The 24,419-nt window shown below is 38.3% G+C and overlaps 1 pseudogene; it reads left to right on the top strand.

The window, feature by feature from the left end:
• The first annotated feature begins 18,468 nt into the window (after positions 1–18,468).
• LOC147436456 (uncharacterized) lies at positions 18,469–23,207 on the top strand (annotated as a pseudogene).
• The last annotated feature ends 1,212 nt before the right edge of the window (positions 23,208–24,419 follow it).

Below are 24,419 nucleotides of genomic sequence, written 5' to 3'. Positions count from 1 at the left end.
CAAGATGGTCATTCACGCATCAAGTGCATAGCTGCGTGTTTAGAACTTGCCTAGGAGTGCGGCATCCAATCCTCTGCCCTCAAAAGGCAGAGGTAATCTCTAGACTGGCAATTGTTTGTGTTAATTATGTCATCCTGTTATTACATATTTATTTGAGGTACTCATTGTTCTCTTGATCCAACACTTCCGATAACTTGCAATTGCATGCCTGTTAACTTTTGGCTTCTTGTTTGAATAGCCCAGGTTGTAATGCACTGATGACAAGAGGCTTCCTTTGGTTGACAAAAGACCCGCAAACAATTGCCAAAAACCAAGCCAGGCTTAGAAAGTTTGATCATAAAAACAGCTTGGCAGTTAGCTTGGCTTAGAACGTTTGATTAGAAATACTACTTTGTAGCTTAGCTTTGAGTAACTAATACGTCACAAACTCAGGGGAATAATGCGTGCTGTAAATCTGATCGAGTTCATGTTGGGTTTTACCTACTGACATGCATTCAATACAAAGCACATTCAAAGCAATACAATGAGCCCACTAAAAGACTTATTAGCATAAGAATGCAAAAGTAGGTGTACATCCACCATATATGGTGAGTAGATTGGTTTCTATGTACTCCATTGTTGGGGTCGAATGGCCTCGGATTGAAAGAATAAATGAATCTTGACAGAACAATCTCAAATTTCTTGTGCACAATGCCAAAAGCCCTGAACAAGTATCTAACGTATATGAAGATGGGCATTTACGCATTACGTGGGCACCTTCATGGTGCCAGTTTTTAAACTTAACTACAATATCTACATCCAAACATCTGCCTCAAATGCAGAGGGAGGTAAGTAATGTGTAGACAAGCTGTCGCTTGTGGTGATTATGGTGAGATGCAGGAGTACATGCCTCTTAAGTTTGGGCTTCTAGTTTGGAATACCTAAATGCTTTATAAAATACACTGATGACAAGAGGCGCCGGCCACTTTGGTTGACACAAGAGCCACACACAATTATCAAAAACCAAGTCAGCTAGCTTTGGTTAGAGAGTTTGATAATAAAACAACTTGCCCTTAGAAAAGATGTGTGAAAGACAACTGATCAGTGTGCTTGGAGTCGAGTCACTAATCAGTCAGGGGAACAATGAGTTGGTAGACGGCTGTACTAATTTCGATTGAGTTGACATTGGCTCGTATGTATTGACATGCATTCAATAGGAAACACGATTTAAGCAGCATGAAATTATGGAATTGAACATATTTCATATATAAGGTGTATAGATTGCTTGCTAGGTATGTACAATGTTGTCCCGAGAATGAAAGAATGAATGAGTTATCCATCGAAATGGATGAATGAACAAATGTGCGAGGATGTGTGTATTGGCTGGCATTAGGCAATTGTGTAATATTATAGCATTTCTGATTGATCTACCCAAACAAGGAAGCAATTTGTGTGAAGAAAGGTGGCTCATGCTTCCTAATTGTGAGTATAGTTGGCGTCGATAGCAATCCGGTGGTTGCTGATGAGGCTGGTGCTGGGGATGCTACCCACCTGCATACCACCCTTCATGATAACCACATTAGGCTGCCTGTCGCGAGAGGCGATGGAGAGCGTCACGCTTTCCCCAGGGCCTACTTCCTCGCTTTGGATCTCAATTCCAGTGTGGCACCGCTATTGTTGACGAAAGTAATGCGAGACATGGTGAGCAGAGAGAAATGAAATGAGCGTGGAGAGAGAGAGAGAGAGAGAGAGAGAGAGAGAGAGAGAGAGAGGTTTGTGAGAGGTCCGTGTGCAAGCGAGAGGAGTTGATGGTGCTAGGTTGGCTTAGATGAGTACAACGATGCTGCTTAAGAAGCCATAGAAGTTGTTACTGCAAGGAAGCTGCTGTTTGAGTCTAGTCATGCAGCATGGCGGCCCTGGATGCACCTTCGCTCTAGCAGCTAGGAAGGTGAAGCTGTTTGAGTCTAGTCATGGGAGTCAGCTAGTCCTTCAATATTACGCTCGCTCTTCTTCTTCTTCGTGTGCCTTCGGCCTCCACCACGTAGCGAGCTAGCCAGCATGCTTGCTTGTTGACGACGGCAAAGCCTCATGAAACGCGATTATTCCTCTTGGCAACTCAAATGAAGGATCGGAAAAATTCTATGTATGCTTCTTGCCAAACGCTTACAAGGGTTTTATGTCAATGAGCGATAGTTTGAGATATCACAAAGATGATAGTAATTTCTTTTACATTTTAAATTCAAAAAATTCATTAAATTGATATTTGCCTTTATACATCAATATGATATCTCTTTGTTGTACCTGACCATATTGGATTGGAGATAAAGGAGGAGAGAGTTTGCGGAAGCAAAAGAGGAAGGAGTGCCTATACAACCAAAGTCGACCTCAAAACTTTGTCCACGTTAAAAATAAGATCTATTACATATATTTAGTCTTTACATGCTACCTACAACTTAATCGCTTGATTAAACTTTGTCTACATCAAAAAATAAGATCTATTACATATATTTAGTCTTTACATGCTACCTACAACTTAATCACTTTATTTTTGTGGTGCATATCGAGTATGGTTTCGGAGATCAATCTCAATCTCACTATGGGAGGTGTTGAGTCTAACATTCCCCTCTTTAAGACCGATTACATAAAATTTTGACAGACCGATGGACAACATGTGGAGGACTCTGACACACCACGTGAAAACAAGAGTCGAAGCCCTCCCTGGACAACATAGGGTGCACATAATTCACTGGGACAATAGACATACTCAGCCTCAGACATCAGTGGGGTGCACAACATAAGGCTGAGCTAACAGAACAACTCATGGACATGTAGGTAGGGTGGCCTTATCTTCTGTACATACATAGGCGGTGTCTATACCCCTTACAGTTTTATTGACATGACATAACAACTTCAAACAAACTAAAAAGTGTAGACATAAAAAACAGGATCCTGAAAAAGGTTGGGTTTTACCAAGTTGAATTGGTTGACTTCACCACCTGGTATTGGTTTGATGACTTTCCAAAAACCCGTTTTCCTTAGGTATCCTTTGATTTTCATATGCCAGGTACTAAAGCTGAAGGTACCACTAAAACTTTTGGGAAACTTGGTCATAATGCAGGAAAGTGAAATCGGAATGGCAAAAGTTTTGTTGGAACATTTTTGAGCAACGAGAATCTCAAATTCCAAAGCAACTTGATCATGCTAAAAAACTTTTGAGAAGCTGACAAATTTTGAACCTTTTTGTGCTGCAAAGAACAAATCTTTCAAAGCTAAGTCCACACAGAAATATACTTTTGTAGTTTCGTGGAAACTCATCAATGATGTCAAAATGCTGAAAATCTTGTAAAATGTGTGAAGCACCTCTAAAGGACCAAAATAGAGCTAGCCATATTCTGAAATCAACATCTAGTGAACTAAAAATGAAAAAGACCAAAAAATCTTGTCAGCAACATTTATAGAAGTGGCAAGTGTTTTTTGTTTTGAATACCCCTATACAAGCCCATTCTGGGATAACGAGTGTGTCACAAATGCCTTAGCGTCCCATCCTCATTGATGCAAATCTTGCTCATTAGGAAGAGTGTGGCGTCTAGGAAGGCCTTTTTATTTAGCAATCCAAGGGAGTGAAACCTCTGGTATTAAGAAAGCAATCAAAGGATAACTTTTAAATTCAAACAAACAAAACGAGGGAAAGGGGGAACATACCCAAAACCCAAAAAAAGGCCCCTATATAGCAAAGGGTACCCACGTCACCCCTTTCGTCTCAGAATGTACCTTTAGAAACACCCAATCTCACTCGCAAACTGACGCTTGTACACAATTCAACATACACAATACGCTCGTTAGAACGCAGCATAACACACACCCAACTTTTCGCTTCCCCTTGTAAACAACACTCCTCTCTCTCCCCCTTTACACAACACGAGGAACCGAGCGGGGTAAACACACGTGCACGCACATAACTGGCTTAATCACGCAAAGGAGCAATAGAGAAGAAAGGGGATGGGAATTGACACCAGGGAAAAGAGATATGGTAATTGGGCTCCCCTTGCTTGCTTCCTTGACAGAGAACTTACAAAAAGTATTCTTCTCCTTCTCTTCTCAAAATTAGAGAAAAAAGCCATGAAAAAGTCTCAAAACATCTCCTTAAAAGGGGAAGTTTTTCCTCTTTTTAGTAAAGTTCTTAAACAAACACATGTTTGGCTTCTTTTAGTAATCACCGCATGAGAGGTTGCATGGGGAGCCCCCTCGGGAGGTCGGCCATCTGTCCCTCTCCTTGTTTGGACGGCATGTGGGAAAGTCCCCTTCCTATCCATTAAAAAGGGAAGGACTCCTTGGGTCCCCATTGTGTGAACAAAGCCTGTGGGGAGCCACCACTATGCAACCATCATCGCCAACAACACGCACCAAAGCTGCCAACACAGTGTAGCACAGCGCCGCTGCACGCGCACTCGAGCACTACCACAACAACACCCCACGGGCAAGGAGGGGGAGGGGGCCATACCTCCCCTCACTCCCCTTGGATACTTCAATAATGGACACTTTGAAGTATACATACCCTAGTAAACAAGCACTCACCAATGCATATGGGACCATATGTTTCCATGTGGCAGCTCCTCATGGACTACACCCTCAAGGGACAAAAAAAACTATGAAACTCATCCAAAAAACCGTCTTCTTAGTGCCACTTTGGAACTGCTCACATTTCTTTCTCCAGTGTTAGATGATCAACTGGTAAAGCCCTACTGAATGCCCATATTATTAGCTTTGAACCACAAGAACCACACTATGAATGACCCTCCCAAGATCGCTAATGAATGGCCCTAAAAAAAGGAAAACCATCTACAACCAGCTCTCTATGCCAACTACACTACCTTTGTAATCCATGGCGAGCCTGAGAAGACATCTGATGGCATGCTTACGAAGGCAGCCAAAATTATCTTTCTGTAACCGAGCTGCCAACCGTTGCTTTGTGGCATAGCCAGTTAGGACATATGTCAAAGAAGGGAATGGAGACACTCTCTCATTTGGGCTACTTATGATCTTTGTCTTTTTTTATTTTCCCTTTTGTGAGCACTGTCAATATGGAAAGCAAAGACGGATACATCGTACACATTCTTTTGACAAAGAAAGAAAACCCTTAGAGCTTGTGCACAGTGATTTATCTGGGCCTATGCCTTCTAAATCCCATGGTGGTGCGTCCTATTATGTTACATTCATTGACGATGCAACACGGAATGTTTGGGTTTATGCCATGAAGTCTAAAGATGGACATTTTCTTGCTTCAAGAAGTTCTTATCTAGTGGAAACTCAGTCTGAACATAAATTGAAAGCTTTGCACTCAAATAATGGTGAGAATATGTCTCCAAGAGTTTAGAGACTTCTGTCAAGTAGGGGAATTAAGCGTGAGTTTACAGCTCCTTATACCCCTACACAAAATGGTGTTGTGGAATGAATGAATAGAACCATCCAAGAGCGGATTATGTCTGTGCTATCACAGGCTAATTTACTGCAAGCTTTTTTGGATGAAGTATTATACACAGCCGTGTACTTGATCAATAGATCACCACATGGTTCATTAAAAATTCGTGTAACTTTGGAGTTACGGTCAGGACATAAATTGTCTTATGAAAAACTCCACACATTTGGCTGTGAAGCTTATGCACATGTACCCAAGGAGTTGCATACTAAGCTAAATCATAAGTCCACGAAATGCATCTTCATTGGCTATGGTGTAGATGGTCAGTTTGGCTATCGTTTATGGGATCCAAAAAGTCGATTAGTGATCCGTACCAGTGATGTTGTCTTTAGTGAGACTAAGATGCATAGACAGCTAGTGAAAGAGGTTGAATTCTGGAAAGTGACATTTTTCGATGTATCACCTCCTATCCAGACAACTCTCGAGCCAATTTACACAAGCTAGTGCGAGTTCTGATCAGCCGTGGAGATCTCAAAGAGTCTCACATCCGCCAAAACTTTTTGTTCCAGGCGTGGATTTTGTTTTGCTGACAGATAGTGGTGATCCTTATTGTCACAAAGAGGCTATGCTAGCCAATGATAAGGTTTAGTGGGAACATGCTATGAAGAGGGAGATGTCCAATATTGCAAAGAAAAAAACATGGGAACTTTTTCCATTGCCAAAAGGTAGGAAAGCATTGCCTTGTGAATGGGTTTACAAGAAGAAGATTGACAATTACAAAGCTCGTTTAGTGGCAAAAGGTTTCAAGAAAGAATATGGTGTCGATTTCCAGGAAATATTTTCTCCAGTGGTCACACACTGAGAATGTTGCTTGCTTTGGTTGCCACTGAAAGATATGGAGCTTGATCAAATGGATGTCATTACAGATTTCTTTTACATGGTGACCTTGAGGAAGAGATTTACATGCAGCAACCTGAAGGGTTTGTGCTAAAGGGAAAGGAACATTTGGTCTGTAAGCTTGTGAAAAGACTCTAGGGCTTGAAGCAATAATCGAGACAATGGTATCAAACGTTTGATGCATTTATGCGTTCCCTAGGCTATAAACGCACTAATGAGGATCCATGTCTTTACGTGAAAAGACAACGCAATGGACAACTTATATGCTTTACCTCTATGTAGATGACATGTTTATTGTTGATCATTCCAAGAAGAACATTGCTGACTTGAAAACCAAGCTGAAAAGTCAATTTGAAATGAGAGATTTGGGTGAAGCCAATCACATTTTGGGTATTGCATTACTCATGACCGTAGAAGAGGTTGTTGTACCTTTCTCAAAAAGAGTATGTGCACAAGGTCTCGATTGTTTCAACATGCAGAAGGGGAAGGCTTTGAGTAACTCTATTGCGTGCATATTTGAAACTTAGCAAGAAAGATTGTCCCAAATCTGCTGAGGAAAAAACTGCGATGGCTAACGTTCCTTATGCTTTAGCTTGTGGTAGTCTCATGTCTGCCATGGTGGGTACAAGACCTGACATTGCACATGCAATAGGACTTGTCAGCAGATTTATGTCTAACCCTGGTAAAAAGCATAGGGATGCTGTCAAGTCAATTCTCAGATACTTGAGTGGCACTGCAGATAGATAGTTTATGCTATGGTCATGGAGAGTCATCCATTCATGGATTTGTAAATAGTGATTATGCAGGTTGTGTTGATAGTCGTAAATCAACAACAGGTTGGATTTACACATTTACTGGTTCTGCTATTTCTTAGATATCCATTATTCAAGACTGTACATCAATTTCTACCACAGAGCAGAGTATATTGCATTGAGTGAGGCATGCAAAGAAGCTGTTTGGCTTGTTCCCTCTAGTGAAAGAGATCTTGGATTGGAGCAGTGTACATCAGTTCTTCATTGTGATAGTTAGAATGCTATTGCCTTGGCTAACAATCGAGTGTTTTCATTCCAGAACAAAACACATTGATGTGCGTTATCACTTCAGTCGTGAATGCCTGGCAAACAAGCGCCTTGATTTAGTGAAGATTCCTAAATCAGAGAACACAGCGGTGCACTCACTAAAAGTATCTCCAACCATCCGTTTCAGCACTATCATGAGTTGGTGGGCATTGGGTGAAGAGTGTTCTCTTCCCATTCTTGTGGTCTCCCACATTGGCCATCAAGTGGGAGAATGTTAGGTTTAATGGCCATGTGGCCGACGCCCATCACTAACTGCTATTAATCCTAAGTGTACAGATATACACTTGTGTGAGCCACTAACACTAAGCACAATGTGTATTGTGCCTTAGTGCATAAGATAGAGAAGAAAGAAAGGGGCACAATGTCTATTGTGACTTAGTGCATAAGATAGAGAAGAAAGAAAGGGCACACAATACATGTCGGCTCTCCCCTTCCAACCTGTGTGTGGCTATGGTGGTGAGTGTGGTGAGTGTGTGTGTGTGTGTATTCCTCTTCCATTGTGCTCCTGGATCCTCCCCTTCAAGATGCATATCAAGCAAGCATGTTAGCTTTGGGACAAGTGTCCCCCTTTCCCCTTTGAGAGAGAGGACTTGATAAATGAGAAAACAATTAATTAAATCTACTAATTTATAATTGGACCCCTTGGGTGGCAAACCAATAGGCTTTAGGCACACCATGAGGGCAACATGAGGGGGAACTTGACAAGTGTCCCTTTTGCTTTCTTTGTACCAAGCTTGCTTTGTGTGAGGGTGTGTGTGTTCTCTCTCTATTCCCCCTCTGTAGGCGGCTCGCCTCCTCCTTCTAGGGATAATGATTGGATTTCTCGCACACCTCACCTCAGAACCTTAGTCATCAAAGCATGACAAAGCACCTCCAGCTTGGGTGGTGTTCCCACAAGGACCTGAAGCTCCCTAGTCGGCAAGCACGACAAGCACCTCAAGCACCTTAGTCATCAAGCACCTCAAGCACCTTATTCATCAAGCACCTTAAGCTTGGGCCAAGTTCCCACCTCAAGCTCGGCCCTAGCTTACCTAAGGTCAAAGCACTTTTTATCACTAAACTTTGGAGGTCTTTAAAGATAACCCTAAGGTCTTTAAGCTCCATTTAGCTAACGCTCTCTTTGACATATCATCTCTCATTCGGGCCCCCTTTACCATTGGCCCCGGATCGAGATATACCTGAAAGCACATACCTATATTATAACCGTTTTTCCCGTTTATTCTCCCACATTAAATGATCAATTTAATATGAAAATTCATTTGGGCTGGCTAGATATTAGTTTTTTATGACATCCCATAGAGAGTGGCAGCACCAGGCTTGTCTGACACCACATCATCGGCATCCTCTTCGATCTCCTCCACAGATGCCAAGGTAATCGGAAAATTGTAGCCCTCCTACATATGTGCACTCCGAGGGGCTACCTCTATGACATACCACCAGTTTTGTGTAGACTTTGTAGGATGGAATACCACCTACAAGAGACACATAACTTAATTACATGAGTTCTTCCATAGCATCAGTTCTCTAAAGTTGGGTGTTAAATATTTACAGACTTACTTGTTCACAATGCTTGGGTAGTACGGAAGTGTCTCGAAGGTTGGTCCACTTTTTGGTTGAGTCCACCTCAAGGAAACCTGACTCTTCTCTACACACATTAGTGTTGCAACCATCCATGTTTATCTTGGACACCTATAAAATAAACTGCAAAACAAGTCTAACAATGGTATTAAAGTACACACACGAATATGCCACGCATGTGCACTAAGATTGATCAAGTGATTGGATCATGAGTTTAGGCCAATATGACAACTCATACCATAGAGAGAATCTCTTACCATAGAAAGAATCTCTTTATCCTTGGGGACAGACTGTCATCACACATCTCCTTTTGCTCTAACCATGCTCGAGCAGACATCCTTGGTAGTTCTTTTTTCCAAAAATCATCATGTAACTCGTGATTCTCTGGAAGATGCGCTTGATGACCTTCATAGATTTTCTTCTTGAGTGAGGCGCTCGACGTGCATTAAATCTAGTGCCACATGTGACGCATGCTCTATATCCACTTGTCTGGAGCCTTGCATGTATACACATGACAATAAATCCACATGAGAAAAACAAAGGTTTAATGTGTGAGTTTGAGTATCACCTGAGCATTTTGTTAGTCCGAGATAGTCATGCATGGTCCACATCAAAATGCCTCTGATCAAGGCATTGTGTGTGTCGCCTCATATCCACCACTTCTATGCCAATCCACAATTGTTTGTAGCTCTTTTGATAGTGGACAAAGATACACATCCATATTCTTCACTTTATACCGCCTCGACACAATCAAGCTTAGAAATAGGTACCCCTTCTTGGTTGTTAACCATGGACGATGTTGTAGTTGACAATGACAACTGACCATACAATGTAAGATGTTGACCTCTGAAAAAATGGATGTATGAAAATCCATAGCCGGGCCAAGGTGCAAATTTTGAGCTTCCTTCGCAAAATTGGGCCATGTGCCATCTATATGCTTCAATGTCATGCAATCTGCAGGGATTTATAGCACACTGTCCGAAGATCTATTCTCCTCGTGCCATGTTGCTAGAGTGGCCATGAACTTGCATTCAAAGAAATGCTTGATGCAAGGCAATAGAGGAAAGGGTTGCAACACCTTCAACGAACTTTTTGTCCATGGAGATCTACTTGATATCTCTCGGAATCACATTTCAGACATTTTTCCATGTCTATATATTCCCCTCTGAAAAGAATGCAGTCGCTAGGACAGAGTGAATGAGATTGTAATCCATCCCCAAGTTTTTCAATATCTTTCTTCCTTCCTCTCTGGAATCTGGCATCACATTATCAACTGGTAGTATATGCTCTTTGAGAAATCTACACAGAGAAAAAATGCAAAACATTTGTGTACGTAATTTGGTACATTATACATTTAGTGAAACATTGAAGTAGATACATTGTAATAGATAACCTAAAAAGTGCTATGACGCTAGTGTAACTCCATCCAAACTTTGTATGCATGTTGAGAAGAACCAGGAGCACCTTCAATCCTTCACTCATGCTCCACCATACAATGCGTATTGGCCTCACTTTTCATGTCATCATAGATAGGCCTTTTTGAATCCATGATCGTCTCGATCATTTCATCAATTTCGGACTCAGACATAGCCTCGTTGGGACTTTCATTTGCATGATCACCCTTGGAGCTGTCAAAGGTGCATCTTGTGGTCTCACATATGCTGCTTGAGTAAAGCGCCTGGGAACACGTCTATTGGTTGCAAAATGGCTGCATATTGGCTAGTGTTAGAGTCCAACGAGTTGTAATTGGCAACAACTCTATCTATAATAGATGGGTCAAACTCGACCAAATTCTCAAACATGCTGCAAAGAAACGCGTCTTGTCCATCGCACAACATGTTTGCCATTGATTATAAGATCCTTGTTGAGAGATAGGCATTTTAGTTGGACGGCCCCACATCACCATCACTACTTGTAATGAATGTAAAAACATTGAACCTTGAACTTAAATTTAATGCTCTCTTACTCTCCTCCGTCTCTTATGTCTCTCTCTCTCTCTCTTCTCTCACTCTCTCATCTCTCTCTCTCTCTCTCTCTCTCAATCTCCCTTGAAATCAAGAGACCATAGATCACACTGTAAACTACCTCACATTCTCTAGCCATGGCCGATCCCCCACACCCCTCGATCTAGAGGTGCACGAAGATGAGAAACACCGAGTTAAAATCTAGTCTTTATTGGTGCTTTGAAGAAGAGCTTCTTTATTATGCTTCTTGCTCAACATCTTTTCACATCAACTCCTTGTTCCTTGTTTGAGGGATTGCTGTGCACATTACATGCTTCCCTCCATTATGAGGTAATGTGCCGTTGAAATCTTTTCAACCTAATTCCGCATCCATAGAGAGAAAGAGAGGGAGAGAGAGATAGACAGAAAGAGAGAGATAGAAAGATAGAGAAGGTAGAGAGAAAAGCGTAGAAAGTCATTTTCGAACTCCATCTTGGGGACGTAAAAAAGGTCTTTTTCAAATCACTTTACAGAAGCCTTGGGACTCTCGCATGACACACCTCTCAGAATGGTGGATTCACTTACAATCATTGCTCTTTACTTACTTGCAAGATCACATGCACAACCGGCTTGTCCGCGAGCCGTTTGCACATGTGAGCTTGCAAACAACTACATACCTAAACTCATGTGAGGTAGATGCAAACTACTGCTAACATAACCATAAACCTAACTCTAAATTTAAACCATAATCTTAAAGCTAAACTTAAATATAAAAACTAAATCCAAAATCTAATCATTAATCTAAGCATAGCTCTACCACTAACTATCTTTAAATATCCCTAGCTACCGCTCTAAGCCTTTTAAAATATAGAGTTAAATCCTAAACGTAAACCCAAAGCTCTAACATTAAATCTAAACCTAAACTCTAACTTAAATATAAAAACTAAATCCTAAACCTATGACTCTCTCTCTATCTCTTTTTTGTCTCTCTCTTTATCTATATAAAACTCTCTATCCTTCATTCTCTCTCTTTTTGTCTCCTTCTCTCTCTCAATGGATGTGTGTTTGTATCTATGTGTGTATTTCTCTCTCTCTATTTCTCTCTCTCTCTCTCTCTCTCTCTCTCTCTCTCCTCTCTCTCTGTCTCTCTCTCTCTCTCTCTCTCTGAACATGAGCGTCACAATGTAACAAAGAGTATAGCGACACCTATAGAGACACCGATAATTTTCACATTTTAGCGTCGCACTACGAATGTCGCTACGTTGAAGAACCTCTTGTAGTGATTGAGGAGATTATATAGAAGGAGAAGGAATAAAAGTTGACAAGGAGGAACTGGAAACAAGACAACTTAGGGAGATTGAAGCTCAACTCCCTTCATTGTTGAGAAAGTGTCAATCCCAATGGTTTTTTGGGTGGTTGCCTTTTTAGAGAATGACCTTCTTCAAACGAAATATTGTGTGTTCTTGGATGTTGATTCAATTGAATTTTTTAAAGATTGGCAAAAAAAAATCAATGAATGTATTTTCAAAGCATCTTTGAAAATTTCTTGCATTGAGGAATTTTATTGACAATTAATAACTATTCTTGATTTGTTTTTGTAGATTATTGATGCAGGAATATAATTTAGATGTCCAACGTAAAGTGGATGTGGTTGATCTAACCATCTTCCCTTTTTTGAGAAACGATACTAAAAAAAGAGTTGGCTAGCCAATATTTATTTTAGACGTGATAATCTTCTATGTCCCTATTATGAGTGGTATGTTTTTTATGGAAGCATAGTTAAATATGAGGGTTTATTCTTTGAGGCTTTTACCAAAGTCCTTTGTAGCATCTATGATATAAGTGTATTTGTCCTATAATTAAGCAAATGCTACATATGCTTTGGATCTTTGCTAGAAGTGCTACTCAAGGCTGAAAGAGGAAATTGAGCAGTTGTCTTCCCATCAAAATCCTCATGGGATGGCATGCAACTCTTAAATGTGAAAGTATGGTGTTGCTAGGTTGTAAACTACACATTTGTTTGTAAAGTGAATTAATGTTTTCCCTTGTGTTTGTGTATCCCCTCATGAAAAAGAAGTCTTTCTCCAATGGATGAAGAGTGTGTCACAAATGCAAAGGTAGTGGTTGAATAACACCTATTGCAACCCAAAAATTAAATGAGGATAAGCATGTGACCATCTATATATACTCTTACTTGAATCCTCTTGTTGAATAGCTAATAACACTCATATATCATCTTCTCATTCTTCACACAGAATAATAGGGCTGAAGCATGTATGGGTGGTACCAAAAAGGGATGTCTTTGGACAATCCTTTGGTAGCCCATCTACATGAGTTACATGTAAAATAAACTACCATGTTATATATCAATGGATATATTTTTTCATGTAGAATCTAAAACTATAAAGGCTCGTCGAAAAATGCTCGCCAAAAGACATTCCCATGAAGGATGTATGAATCAGTCTAAGAGCTTGATATTATCGAGTGACATTGCAAAGCTTAAGTGGGACATCTATTAGGTGGCTCAACAACACACAAGATAGCCTCACCATGGTAGCATTACACCAAACATGTGCTACTGCTTGGATGTTGAACAATCATCATGCCATCTTCAACAATGACTTATTTTATTTCTAATCTCTCTCTCTCTCTCTCTCCAACCCCTAGTACGGTACTCCTCCTTTTTTATTCATGAATGAAGGGTGTTTCTAGTATAAGCAAATATATTTCAATTGTAAATTGAAATTTTTGAAAGAACATAAATACCACCAAAATTTATCTAAGAAATTATCAAGGACTTGTGAAAATACAAGTGTTTTCTCTAAAAGAGGAGATATGTATCCGACCATAAACATGATTGGAACAAGTGGAAACTGATGATGATTCTTCTGATCACAAAAACTTAGAATGTTTGTGAAATATGTGGAGAGTGGGAGGCAATGAAGAAGCCATATAATTTTTTTACAAATTCAACATAACTAACAAAATGACCAAATTAAACAAACCCAAGCTATTGAATGTGAATAGTATACATATGAAAAAGTGCATTTGCGAAATCTTGTACACTTTTTTCATATACATTGCGCTTTTATAGCCCACAAATCAAAGTGTAAGATGCTAAAAATGTATCACATAAAGTGAGGAAAGGAAAGACTACATATTGCATCCACAAATTTTGCAACAACACCAATTCTCACAAGTGCAAAAATAGACAAATAAATTTTGTAAAGCTATATCCAATGCATGCAAAACTTGCTACCAATCTCCCTTCACTAAATCCGAGACATTGTTGACATAATTAAAAATATATTTTATTTGGGAAGGCTCAAGAGAAGTGTGTCATTATCACAATGCGATGTAATGTGATTTGCGTAGCATTGCTATCAAAGCATTCTACATTAGCATCTATAGTTAATGTGTAAAACATACTAGTAGAATCCACTACTAGAAGTATCCCAATGATTGCATTGGTGTGTTTCTTTGAAGTATTGATTATAGTAGCACACAGAACAAAGTAGAGGACATAGGAGGTTCAACAACCATATTAAATTTTACCAAATGCAACAAGAGCCAATAAGTTTCAAATGAAAAAAGTCTTTGTATCAAAAAATGCACTTGTTTTCTATGCGTTGACCTTGTATAACCCAAAAATAAAAGTGTAAGATGCCACTGCTTATCACATAGTTAAAATGAAGAATATATATTGCATCCACAAAAACAATTATCAATACTTGATTATGAAAATGGAACTAGTAACACTACTAGCGTGTATACAATGTGTGGCTACTTATATAAAAGTAGTAAATGGCTAGGTGCACCTCTCAAGCGTAAAGAGGAATCTCCCATTAGGAAAAGTTTGAGGTCATTTTTGTTTCCTTTAAATGTTTAGAGAGAAAGAGTACTCTATGCCAATGAGAGAAGGGCTTTCTACGGAACCTTCATTTTAAAATTACTTGTGATTTTCTAAAATGAGTTTTCTTTGAGCCACACTCTGAAGTAATTTTCCATTACGTGATCTTTTTACCTCAAGAAGGTCTCTTTCACCTAAAAAGAGTTTTTTGAATATTTTCATGGCATCCTTTTCCCTCCTATTTCTACATCTCTCCTTATTCCACCACATTCTTCTCCTTCCTCTTCGTGCTTCCCTCTCTTCACCTCTATCTTTTGTGTGTGCTTTTCTCCTCAAGCAATGGAGTTCATATGGTCTACATGCCCTAGCACATCAATTGAAACCATCACCACTTATGGCAGATTAGATGAACACAACCAATGGATCCCAATATCCATGAACAAGGGTAGCTGGATTATAATGCAACAGAGTAGGAGAAGAAAAATCTCATCCAAAAATCAATTCTTGTCATGTTGGAAAGAAATAGTGAAAATTTTCAAGTTTATGGATCCAAGAAGACATTGAAGGAGGTTCTAGTGTATCATTTCTACATGCAAACAAGCTTCACCTCCATCTTGGGAACTCTAGCCTTACTTTGCATAGAGCCTAACTATAAGTGGTTCATATCTACATACTAGATTGTTTATTATTTTTTGCACTTTTCTTTGGCTTGTTTGTGGTTCTCTACTTCTATGATAGCTACTTTTTGTATTTATTTTGTGCTAACAATGCTTATTTTAGGACTCTATCCCTCAAGCATAGAGGAATGGAAATCAATGGAGTGTGTCATGGATATTTTGGATGTCTAGCATGGCTCTATTGATAAGGAGATTTACAAAGAGAGAACTAATGGTTCTCTGGCATAAAACGAGGCATTCTTTTATGATCATTTTTATGTTCCACCAAAATCCATGATTGATTGGGTATTGTCTCCAAGATTGCCTTGAGTGATTTTAGGAGTGGAGAGTGGTCACTATTCTTTCTGTCATCTTTGCTTTGGTGAGTCATAGTCTTGCTTTCCCTTTTTGTTATAAATGGATTGAAGGTCCCAAGAAGGATTGAAGAGAAATTTTCTATATCAAGAGTGCTTGAAGGGATTGTGAATCATCTTCCAAGCTAGAGCCCACTCCTTATTTAGAGTCCTACTCTACAACCAATACTATTGGCGGATTGTATCAATTGTTGCCTACACCTGTATTTTGTACAAAATATTTTTATATCAATAATAATTAATTTTTTTGTGCAAATGTATTATCTTGTTAATTTTTCATTTTTTGGTTACATGTGTAAAGGTGCACCAACGTCATGGCCTCTGGATATTGTATGATTTTTTGTGTGTTCAAAAGAACAAAGTGCAGTCTTGTCATCCACTTGATTTACAACACTATAAATACCTCAACCCGGTTTAGGGTTGTCATGTACTTCATTCACACTTAGAGTACGTGAGCAATAGCCCAAAGATATGGGTTAGGATTTTGGTTCCTCTTCCTTACTTTTGTGAGCAAGAAGGAGAATTAAAAAGTGAAGGAAATTCATGAACAAAAGCCCTAGAGAGGAGAAATGTAGAAGAGGAATTAGACGAGAAGGTTGAGACTAAGTCTAAGCTAGGTTTGATTATCTCCACTTACCTCAAATAACTCCCATCATGGTTGGTAGAGAATTTAGGCCCTCAAGTGTAGGATTGGAGATGACATGGATCATGCTTTGGGTCTTAACATGAAACATTCAAAACAATTAGACAAGTAAAAAAATTTTAGAGATAGATTCAAGGGTTTCCACAATTATAGTAGAAACTAAAAGACTATATTGGGAGCTACACAAGAGTTGGAGACAATAAAAATGTAATAGTGGAAGCTCAATTTACTTGTATTTTCTTTTATTTTGAGTTGTACAATTTACAAGGGATTTAATGTGTGCTCTTTACAAAAATGTTCATTTGCTACAAAATGTTTTCAAGACGAAAATACGTAATTTTTGTTTTAAAATGCTGGTTCTACAATATGTAACATGTTTAGGGTTTTTAAAAAAGTCATAGACTCTTCCTTGGTGTGGTCTCTGGTGTTCTTCTTGGGATCTTTCTTGGAGTGCTTGGCTCTTTCTCTTTTTGCTCTTCTTTCTCGTTTTTCTCCTCCTAAGGCTCTTCTTCCTTCTTCTTGTTGGATTTGGCTCTTTTATTGTGTGTTTCTGCTTCCTCTTCTATTTAATTTTTGTCTCTTTGTTTGGCTCCTTGTTGGCATGTGTTTGTGTTTTTGTAGGGCTCTTTCTAAGGGAAACAGGTCCTTTGCCTTATTCTTTTCCTTTAGAGTCAGAGGAACCTCCTCTACCTTGGGAATTTCCTTATTCTCTTTCTCTCCCTTTTTGTCTTTTTTGTGGGTCTACCTTGGTGTCATGTGTGGTCCCTAGCCTCTTTCTTTGACTTCTTTTGCCCTTTGGGTTTTCCTTTGATATTGCCATTTGTATTGGCATCTAGACACTGACATATATCTAATCATCTTGGCACTAATCCACTAATCATGGTTGTGAGTGTAGCAATTCCTATTGGGTAAAAGTTTATATTGGTGGTACCACTTTTTGCACTATTTGGTGGTATCCTTAAAAAAAAGTGGGACCAGTAATTTTTTGCAAAAAAATTCAAAACGTTTTTGAAATCCGACAAGCATATTCTAAAAAGATTCTTCGGTTGCTTTGCTTATAATTGAGGGTTGAAGCAACATAAAAAAATGGATAATAAGGTTGTGAAATGCATTTTTGCCGATTATAGCTCAAAAAAGAAAGTGTTACCTTATTTTTCTCCCTAGAAATGATCTTTTTTTTGAAGGGGTTCTTTTGGAAACAAAAGAGCGTCAAAATTAACAAAAGGACATATTAATGGCAAGTACATTGAGCAAGACAAGAAAAGAGTAAGATTAACAAAAGGGCTAGTGAATTAATGGCAAGATGTTTTAAACTTAATTCTCATTGACAAGTCCAACAAATACACATTTGGATGGTACTAGTCTTGAATAACTCAAGACCTTCTCCTTGCGATAATTTCCAAACGATGTTGCCTATGCTAAATTTATGAAAAGATTCATAAAGTACAAAATAAATACTGACAGATTGTTAAGTGTAGCTATATATATGAGAAAAAATATGTTTAGAAAAAAATAGCATTTTATAATAGAGGAGCTTTTGACTATTGTAGTCTTTTGAAGATATCAAGAGGAAACAAATAGGTTTCAAGGAATGGTAGAGTACAAGATACTAGAGAGTAGATTTCAATATTAGTTACCTATAGGTTAAGCAAATCAAAGAGAAAGAGTCACATTGTAAAAATTTTGCTAAACTTTGTGCCATATAGGTCAAGAGCAAGCGGTAACATATAATGTATGTGCAATGAAGAACTTGTATAATTCCAAAATTCCTCAACATTTAATATGTGCATGCACATGTGTGTATGCTACAAAGTTTTTTCTACCAATGAGAGAGAGAGAGAGAGAGAGAGAGAGAGAGAGAGAGGCGCAAGAGCAAGATTTTTCTCTTGAGACTTGAGGCCTTTGTGTTCTTGCTCTCACATTGGGAATGGGAAGGAAACACAATGTCACTTGCTTTTTCTAGAAACAAGTATGTAAGAATAGGAAATTCTAATTATTCACAAAAGTTTTATTTACAAAAAACGTTGAATAGTCTATTAGTCTTCATTTAGAAATGTTTCAGGGGTTGCGAGCTTCTGATAGAGTCTTGAACATTTTTGAGGTTCGGTGCGGGACTGGAAGCTCAGTGCTCGAAATTTTACGATAAGGGGAGTTTGAACTTGGTTATGATGTAGTCAATAGTTGAATTAAATTGTCTTAGGTTCTTTTTCTCTTTGCATCATATGCAAGGTGATCAATTTGTTCAGGGCCAACAAGGCGAGAGTAGTCTATGCTTGTGATTACAGTGAATCTGTATTGAGGAGAGAACACAATCTGGTTCAAACTACCATATCATCAGATGAAAATTCACAAGAATTTTTGGACAGATTCTCACAATAATTCCCACATTATGACTTACCTCAACATCATGAGCTTCTGTGAGGGAGGCACGACATACCTAGCTAGGTAGGATTTTGGGTAGGGGACTGCCGGCCTGGTGGTCCCTGTCCCTAATTGTATCTAGCTAGGTATGCGGTGCCTCTCGAGCAGAAGCTCATGATGTTATGCATTGTACGAAAAACATTGAAAAAGGCTCTCTTTTCCTACATGAGAAAATTTCTAATCTTCTTGTGATTGTCGGTATGTTCCTTTCCTTTGTGACATATCTATTCAGTGATTGCCATTGTGGTTGTGTTGCTCGTCATGCATGGATTTAGATGGGATTATACATGAAGATATGATCATATCTTCAAAAAATGGTAATCTTTTATCTATATGATAAGTTTTAGAAAGGTTCCTGCTGTAGTTTAAACCTCCTTCGTTCCACTGTAGGCAAACGACTTCATTGCATCAACTGCATTGACATTATAACCATGGTCAGTAGATAGTCCCACCGTTTCGTTTTTGTATAGGGAATTTTAATAGCTATAAACTTGTGTGATTATTTGTCTCTTTCATGTGTTTAGATATTCACTCTATCCTCTATTCCTCCTCACCAAATGTAGCATGCTATCGAGGAATGCTTTTAACACTCGGTCATCAAAAATTTACAACAGGGCATGAGGTGTAGTTTTGATTGCCACAAAAAAACCCAAAAGCCCAAAAAACTCCAAAAATGAGCAATTAAGCTTGCAAGTTTTTTTCAAAAAAAATTATGGCTAAAAAATCTTAAAATTTCTACGTCATGCTTCATTTAACAATGAATGATCTTAAAAGCAATGGAGAATTGACGAATTTACAATCACATGTTTATCTAAAAAAAAAATCATTCCCATAATCACATCAATTTTTGACCAATTAATAAAACATAAACTTTGTGATTTCACTATTGTGATGAAAAATGAAAATAAAACACATGCTTATAATTTACAAACCCCAAATTTTGCATCTAATTTTTCAAAAAGTTAAGTAACAAGATTATCTCTATTTGTGCAACAAAGCTTCATAAACAAAACTAAAAACTAAAATTATGAAGTAAGTTTGAAAGCATATTTCCTCTCTTTGTCATTCACAATTTGTTTTTCTTTCCCTTCTAGAAGAAAATATAAGATATTGTTCGAGGTACTTTCTCTGACATCAACAAGATAACTTACCACTTTGAAAACGCTTTCCTCATTGTTGAGACAAGCATGGATGGCATGACGATTGTTCAACATCCAAACACATACTCGAATTGACCAAGCATGACCTTCAAGCTTCTTGTGTCATGCATGCTCCCAAAGGGTTGAACATCATGAGTTGATGCTTTTTTTTTTAATGAGAGGTAGCAAGCATACCTCTAGGGGGAACAATGACTCTCTTTAAAGGCATCATTGATAAAGTCCCGTTAATACCTTGAGCTTGTTCTAGAAATTGATGATCAGCTAACATATGTCATCGAGGAGCACCACTTTAAAAAGCAAAAAAGGTGGAAGCAGTTGTCTTCTAGAATCTGCTCCAGCGATTGACACACGCATCCTAAGTGCTTGAAAGTGAGGACTGATGTGAGCAAGTTTACTATGTGAGGGAGAGTGAGTAAACTTGTACGACCTAAACCAATTAGAGAAGATGAAGATTAATTAGCGAGATTAGATTGTTGATCTATTCTTTGCTTCTTAAAAACATGAGCATCACCAGAAGGAGGAGGCTTTACAAAGAAGAAGCTGCAAGCCTGCAAACATCGAGAAAAGAACCATAAATTCTTGCTATCAAGCATGCCAAATCCAAAATATATACTTAAATTAACAAGAAGGATATAAAATTTGCAAAAAAATCAAACAAAGAAGATTAAAAAATTCCTCATATTTCAAGGATTTCTTAAGTAGAAAATTAAGATTTATGTATATTTAAAGCAAAAAATCAAAGTATGTCTTTAGTTATGGCACAATAGATCTCTATATGTTAACAAAATGATACCAAAAGCAAGTGTATTATGCTAGTTACATCTCCCTTGCTCTAGTGTCTCAACAACAATAGGTGCTACAATAGTACTTACACTATCTCTTTGCGGATGGGGTTAAAGCAACACTCAACGGTTCAATCTCCAAGCCAACCACATAATCTTACAAATTTCTTACAACAAGTACTTGTTTACCAAGGAAGACCAAAGAGAGTAATTTATAACATCCAACCTACACTCATTGAAAAGTACATCAAGAATAGAAGATCACACTTGCTTTCTTGTTGTGTCCTTATGCATATAACAATAAATCCGCACCATGTGTACAAAGATCTACACAACCAATGTATCAAACAACTAATGAAAACTTTCTCTACACAACATTGACAAAATATAGCTCTCTTTTTGTATCTACAATCCATCATGCATGTGTAATTCTAACCTCCACACCAATACATGTTTTCTGTAAGATACACAGGAAGTTTTTTTTTATATGGTTGAAACCTATCTTTTGTTGTGATGTTCAAAACAAAATTCTGAGGGCATAAACAGCTCCAAAAGGGGGTAAAAACGAAAGGACACCTGACAGAGAATTTCTCGGAATGTTGAATATGCTTATCCAAGTTCTGGACCCGAAAATTTCCTTTAAACTTTGCGCACGCGCGACAATGCAAAAATGATTTGCACATAACCATGCAAAGTACACACGTGAAGATAAAGCAAACTGACACAAAGGACAAGGAGATGGAGAACATGAAGATGGAGATGGAGATGGAGATGGAAAAGACACATACCTAGATACGACCTCTGGAGAGAGAAAAACATTCTTGTTGTGTTTTGGAATACAAGATTGCAGCAAAATTGTATTCTAGAATACACCTATGCTACAAACTTTTGTATTCATGCTACAAACTTCTATTCCAGAATACACTTGTACTTCAAACTTGTATACCAGAATACACTTGTGCTACAAACTTGTATTCCAGAATACACATGGGTTACAAACTTGTATTCTAGTATACACTTGTGTTGTAATTTTTTATTCTAAAATACAAAATTGTTACAATCTTGTGTTCTAAAATAGAGAAGTGCTAAAACTTGTATTCCCAGAATACAAGATTGAAGTACTCTTGTCTTCTAAAATTAAAAAACTTGAATCCTAGAATACTTATACACAACAAATGAACAAAAATCTTCATACTCGCGTATTCTACAATACAAGTGTATTGAAAATTTGTGTTCAATTTGATGTTCATTTTGGTACAAAGCAGTTTAAGAAAATGCAAATACAAGCAAGTACTAATTGAGGTGATCAAGGTGACTAAGAACAAGAAAACAAAAAAATAGCGAACTACGTATCAATAAATTAAACTTGGAGGATATGAAAATTCATGTTTATGGTCTCATTTTAAAGAAGTTTGGTCATCTTTATCAACAAACCAATTAAAATTTTGATGGAAAAATTTTAAGGATTGTAATTGAAAGCCTTGAGTTTTCAATTGTAAGCTTTCAAGGATGCAATTACTTTTTCAGTGGAATGTTGTGTAATTTTTTAAGGAATAATTGCACTTTTTCTTCTTACAAAACTTTCTATATTGACTTTAGTTTATAAAAATTGAAGTCTTTTTGACAATGTTCATTGTTATTATTTTTAAAGTTGCTCCAAAAAATTGATGTTTTTTTTGTGTTAATTGATAACTTTTGGCCAAATTTAAGGTGAGGTGTATTTTTCGCGATTTAGGTGTACTTTTTGATGACCAAGTGTTTTTTCAGTCCTCAAGCTAGGAGGACTAGTTTTGTTTCAAGTTATGGTAAGATGTGTGGTCCTGTGGAAGCTGTGAGCTAAATATCTTGATACCTTGTTGTGAGGTTATCACATAGTTTGTTTATCTAAACTTTACTTTGTTTTCATGAAGGGATATATGACATGATGATGGAGCAGCACATTTAATGCGGTGATGGAATACTGACTTTTTTTTTCACTCTAGAGTCCTTCAGTAATCTTTTTGTGCAAGCAAGATATGTTGAGGTATTGGGTGTTCTTTCTTCTTTTCTTTCAGTGGTGCAAGTACGCCTGTGCATGCCCTAGACATGCAGAGCGAAAACATGAGGTGTTGTACAGGGAGCTATGGAAGGTGCAACAATCCATATTGCCCTATCATCAATCTTAGACCTGGCAACATAGGAATGCTGGCCTTAGTGGATTACAACTTCATTTAGCCTTTAGCTTGGATACATTTGAGGTGGAAGATCAGGCATCACCCTCTTGTATATGCATTTTCTCTATCTATGCCTTCTGTGCTTGATTGTAGAGGCTTCTGACATTTGCGAAGCAACCCCGAGAAGCTCAAAAAAGTCAATTGCTCAATCACATGAGTTCATACTACACAACATTGGCGGATGCGAGCTCGCAACCATGGAAGCAATATAAGTGACAAGGATAATTTTGAGTGACGAGGGAAGCTCCATGGATATTTTAGTTAGAGATATATTTATACATGTGTGTGTGTGTGTGTGCGTGCACTTAGAGATACATACATACATATGTGCGTGTGTGCACACGCATGTTGGTTTTGAAAGCATTTCGCTAGTTAAGTTGGCACCTTAACTTTCAACCTGATTCACTATCTACATGCCCTTTTTGCCCAGTCATTCTGAGTTTTCTTTTTTTAGAGCCCCATAGCATGTTGAAGGAGGGGCTTGGCCTACTAGATCTAAAAAATTGTCCTTGGTAGCTCCCGATCGCACCATGACTTTGGAAGAGATTTGGTTTGCTTCATGACTTCAATGTTAGGATTTGAAGGGCAACCTATTCTTTCAAAGATGGGTTGCAGAAAAATGCACCCTTCCCTATAGAAGGGTCTATTTTCAGTTTTCCCTGGTTACCAAAAATTGTAGCTCATTCTGGAAAAAATGATGATCAATCAAGAATCACAAGGCTCCACCCAAAGGCACACAATCAATAGCAGAGCCAATAACCAGTCACCATTAAGGGTGCTCCAACCTCCAGATGGATAACTTGTCATCAAATTACAAAAGCAAGGCTTCCACAAAGGAAATCATCAGATCTGGCTACCAAAGTCTAGTGTCCATCAAAATTATAAAAGAAGATAAAATTCCAAAGACAATCACATAAGGACAACAAACAAGATGGGTTCCAAATCACTAGTGGAAACTCAATCACAAAGAACCCACACACACATATTCAACCGCTTCTCATGGGAGAAAAAGCAAAGGCTCCATCAGTCTCTACAGTAGCTGAAGAACTTGTTTCGCAAAGTAGTGACGACATACGATAAGCAAGTCAAGAGGAGCCAAAATTTGCCAACCTACTCGACAAAATGGTGGCATCCCAAAGAACAACAACAATGGAAGAGAAATCTAATCCAGGACTTATGGAATTGGATTTCTGGCCTTGAGCAGGTAAGTCCAAGTTTCCATTAAAATACATGGCAAAAACTCAGAGTCGGGCACCTAAGTCACTAAATATAACTGAGGCGTTAGTCCCAAACCTTCATGTAATATTCTTTGTGGTCTAAACATCGTAGTTATTCTAGGTAATCGGTCAAGCTAGAAGAGTGAGCATAATTACGTTGTGTTTCTTATGCTAGTATAGGTGAGCATAAGAGTCAAAGGTCGTTGTAGAA

The sequence above is a fragment of the Adiantum capillus-veneris genome, chromosome 18, assembly GCF_014529385.1.
Source record: "Adiantum capillus-veneris isolate H3 chromosome 18, ASM1452938v2, whole genome shotgun sequence".
Classification (NCBI taxonomy): Eukaryota; Viridiplantae; Streptophyta; class Polypodiopsida; order Polypodiales; family Pteridaceae; genus Adiantum; species Adiantum capillus-veneris.
This window is presented reverse-complemented; position numbering and strand designations above follow the sequence as displayed.